The following is a 5116-nucleotide window of genomic DNA, read 5'->3' on the forward strand; positions in this document are numbered from 1 at the left end:
AGATTGAAGGCGATGTCCTGTCTGGCGTAATCTTCCACGTCTTCCACGTCTCCATTGCGATGGCAAGCAGGGGCATCATCTCACATTTCTCCAGGAAGGATCGGTGTAGACACGATCTGGGGCGACTCGACACTTCCCTGCGTCGTGGCACCGATGATGGCTGATCCCAGACGGTATTTCTAGTACCGGTCCGGTGGTCCTTCAGGGAGACGGGCACCTGGAATACAGGGGTCTGATAATTCAGAGTGATAGCGACAGCGGGTAAAACAGTACTTACAGCATACTCTACTAGGTCCACACCTAGTCCCAACGGGGCTGTTCGTACGTCGCAGATGGCATTCGCTCTGCCACCGTCAGGTCGACCAACGTTCCACATAACGCTGCATTGAGGCTCAGCAGTCACGCGGGGGGTGTCAACCTGTCGGAAACAGTCACTCATATTATCATTTCGCGTACCTCCTGTATCAACCATCACCTTCCAGGTCCCTTCTTCAACTGCAACACCTGCAGTACAAATCGCTAATCCCTGGGACCTCTTCACGATGTTCATGGGAGCCATCATTCGTCGGGTCGTCCACCGGTCCTCACTGAGAGCACAAACGAGAACACATACGAGAATCAAACAAAATACCGATAGGAAACATTTGGTAAGCCGAGGGATAAGTTTCCCGAGCTTGTCATGTCCATAGCCGGCAACATCCACACGCCTGGCTTGGACCGAAGAGGGCACTAGACCTTTTGAACACACCGCACCTACCTCTGACGTCTGGGGAATCTCTGGCTGGTTCACTACACGCTGTAACTTGCCATACCGCAAGCACACATCCGCCTTCGCTCCAGACTCGTTGGTATCCGTGGGTGTCTGCACACAAGGCCTCTCTTCTAGCTCAGGTACTTCTGCCATCGTAACCTCATGTTCCTTGTCGAGAGAAGAATCAGGAGACACTGCTAGATAACTGTCGATCTGCGGGGGAGAGGACAAATTAGACATGTTCAAATCCGGGTCTGTCTTTACCTGGACATTACCATTGCCTGTTACCTCAGACCGTGCTGTTCCGGTAGACTCGTCCGCAACCTTGGGATGATTGGTGCTCCAATCGGTCACCAAGTCGTTGGCTAGTACCACGTCAATCCCAGCCACAGGGAGGGTATCGACTACTGCCAACGCACATGTGCCGCTAAAATAAGGCGAGTCGAGATGTACTGGCACTAAGGGGGCGATGTACTGCGTCCTAGGAAACCCAACCAGGACAACCTCTGGTCTCCCAACCACACTTACTCCCTCGGGTAACGAGCTCTTCACGATCAGGGACTGGGCTGCTCCACTATCTCTGAGCACTACAACTGATCTACCAGTTTGATCACTCGATACATACCCGCCTGAAGTGTGAGGGGAAAACAATCTGGGTTCTTCCTGCGTCGTCGTCGACTGGCTTCCTGCTGGTGATGTTCCACAGCTCATCATCACCACCTCCCTACGTGCACTGCCACCTCTTCTGCCTCGGCACCTAGCAGCTATATGCCCTTTCTGCCCACAAGTCCAGCACACCATGTTCCTCCTCGGACTACGGTGTTTCGGACTACTAGGACTTGTTCGTCGAGGGCTACCTGGGGGAGTCTTCTTAGCACTCTGTGGGACGGGTCTTTCTTCTTCATCATGGGGTCTGTCGAACCGGCGCTGGTAATTCCTTGGGACGTACTTAGCAGATGGCCTACGAGTCAGGATGTACTCTTCAGCCATGGTGGCTGCTGCACTCAAGGTCTCTACCTGCTGTTCCTCTAAGTACGTCTTGAGGTCTCCAGACAAACAATCCTTGAAGTCCTCAAGCAGAATCAGCTGCTCGAGGTCTTCCTTGGTCTCCACCTTCCGAGAGGCACACCATTCTTGGAAAAGTCGCTCCTTGATCGTGGCGAACTCTGTGAAAGTGTGCTCTGAGGTCTTCTTCAGGTTTCTGAACTTTTGCCTATACACCTCAGGTACCAATTGGTACGCCATGAGCACAACCTTCTTCACCTTGTCATAATCGCTGGAGTCGTCAAGGGATAACGTAGAGTAGGCGATTTGGGCCTTCCCAGTCAAGACTGACTGTATCATGATGGCCCAATTCTCCCTTGGCCACTCCAAAGAGGCAGCGACTTTCTCGAAGGCTGCAAAGAATTTTGACACTTCCTTCTCATGGAATTTGGGGACCATTTTGATGTTGCGTACCGGATCGAAGCTACTGGTGTCCGTTGTTTGCCTCCGACCACCGCCTAATCGCAAAACTTCTAGTTCATGTTGTCTCTCTCTCTCCTCTTTGTCTCGTCGTTCTTGTCTGTCTCGTTCCTCTCTTTCTCGTTCTTCCCTCTCTCGTCTCTCTTCTCTTTCTCATTTCTCTTTTTCTCGCTCTTCTCTTCTTTCTTCTCTTTCTAATTCTAAACGCCTCATCGCCAATTCTTTTTCTTTCATCTCCATTTCTTTATCTTTTAATTCTCGTTCCATTTCTAACTTCTTCCATTCAATTTCCCGATTAATTTCTAGGGCATGCATCTTGACTGTTAGGAAGCTGATATTAAGCTCACCTGCATCACTGTCAACGTCACTGCCCTTATCTTCCTTTTCCCTGGAAGCTATGTCTGCACTTTCCTTTGTACTAGGAGTCTCGCCTTCCTGTTTCTCTTCTGCCTTCAGGTGCCGGTGTACCTTGGACAAGATCTCCACACGGGAATCACTGGCACGGATCTTTATCTCCAGGTAGGCGCTCACTAGTACAAACTCTGGTTTACTCAGATATTTTAATCTGGCAAGACAATCTTCTCTGTTCAGAAAAGCCTGAACCTCGTCCAGATCATCGATGGTAGCTTTTTCTGCCATTGTCACAGATGGAACACTTAGCACTTAACACACTGCTTACAAGTTAGCACTTAACGCACCGAGCACTGTTCTACGCCAATATTGCACTTTATCGCACCAAACACTGCACTTGCCAATATTGTACGTAATCACTTCGGGTACCGCACTACCCAATATTGCACCGAGTCCAAGCGAACACTTCGCTCTACAATATTGCACTGAATCACTGAGCACCGCACTACTCAATATTGCACCGAATCACAGCGAACACTTCGCTCTACAATATTGCACTGAATCACTGAGCACCGCACAGGACGTATAACGTCACAATCGTCTCACACAGGGGGAATTATATACAGGGATTACGCCACTTCACCACCCCTGTCAAACATACTTAACAAGGGGACGGATCCCGCTGGGGATGCCAATTATGTTACGGCCCTCTCGGGACGCAACGGGGTCCTTACTCTGATGTTAGAGGAAGATATAATGTATCCGTTCCCAAGCCAGTAGAGGCTATCAAGGGATGAGATCCGTGACGCAAGTAACTTAAAGGGAGTAGGGAAAGAAAGCTAAGAACTTAATATAATATAATGTCCGTCACCAATAAATAATATATAAAACGGTTACACAAGGGGGGGGGGGTATCAACACTATACAAGGGGATTAACCCACAAATTAGTCTCCTTCTGAAGACTCTTGAGCCAGAAGCTAGGTGCTGAGTCCGCGGTGCTTTCTTCGTGGCCTCACGACGTGTCCTCTGAGAATGCCGAGCCTACCCGGGCCACAAGTCAGCCAAAACACAGGTCCACTGGGGGCACCGTCGTGGAGGCCGTCAACCACACGTCCAGCTGGTCTGCTGGCAGGTACTGAGCCACCAAGGCTGGTACGGCCACTCCACTGAACGATATAAGGGGAACGCCCTAAACAGGAGCCTCGTGTGACAACCCAAGTCACTCTCCTGTCTTCAGTACCCCAGTGGATGATCGTCTCCAACAGTCGGTCCCGGGTAAATCCTTTCACTGCCACTCTACTGGCAGGCTAACACACCACAGTGTTCTTCCGGGGGGGACGACGTCACAACAGCTGCAGCAAACTTCACAGTATGGAGACTGGCTGCCTCGGGTAGACTGACTCAACCTTCAACACAGCGGTCCCAGGTCGACTCTGTAAACAGGCACGTCATCAATGACTGGGACACACTAAAACACCTTACTTACGGGCTCTGGCACAAACACCTGACGTATCCAGTCCATAGATGGCGCTGTCGTCGGAGCACCACCTCACCAGAGGTCAGGAGCGGCGGTGTTGAGCGCTGAACCAGACTGGAAACTGGTCCTCGAGGCCAGTACACGCTGTCCTCACCAGATTCAGATTCAGATTCAGATTCAGATGTTTATTCAGGTAAGGTATATACATACAAGTGATGTTACATTAATGGATTGATATATAGATAGAGCTAGTACATACAATGCCTAAAGCCACTATTACGCAATGCGTTTCGGGCAAGAAAAACATTAATATCTAGAACTTAATACTAATTGAGCATAAAGAATAAAAGATGTTGAGAACAAATACAAATAAAGATAAAAAAAAAGGGGGAACATGACTGAAAAAGCAGCACAAATACAATAGGTTGACAAACAGTGTTTATTAAAAAAAAAGAAAAAAAAAAAAGAAAATAACAGACATGGGTTGACAATAGAGGAGTGAGGTAGATTACAGGGAATTTATTAGGTAGTGTTTAGTTTTTATCTTAAACTGGTTGAGAGAGGTACAGTCTTTAACATGGTTGGGAAGGTCATTCCACATTCTGGGCCCCTTGATTTGCAGAGCATTTCTAGTTTGATTAAGACGTACTCTAGGAATATCAAAACTGTATTTATTTCTGGTGTGGTGCTCATGGGTTCTGTTACAACCTTCTATGAAGCTTTTAAGATCAGGATTGGCATTATAGTTTAGCGTTTTATATATGTATAATACACATGAGAGAATGTGCAGTGACTTAATATCTAACATATTAAGAGATTTGAGTAGGGGTACCGAGTGATGTCTGGGGCCAGAGTTGGATATTGTTCTAATAGCGGCTTTGTGTTGGGTAATTAGAGGACGTAAGTGATTTTGGGTAGTAGAACCCCAAGCACAAATACCATAGTTGAGATAAGGATAGATAAGGGAGTAATAGAGAGTCACCAGAGCAGGGCGTGGTACATAATATCTGATCTTAGAAAGAATGCCCACAGTTTTTGAAACTTTTTTTGATATATTTAGAATGTGTCCCTG

Source organism: Procambarus clarkii, chromosome 1 (genome assembly GCF_040958095.1).
Source record: "Procambarus clarkii isolate CNS0578487 chromosome 1, FALCON_Pclarkii_2.0, whole genome shotgun sequence".
Classification (NCBI taxonomy): Eukaryota; Metazoa; Arthropoda; class Malacostraca; order Decapoda; family Cambaridae; genus Procambarus; species Procambarus clarkii.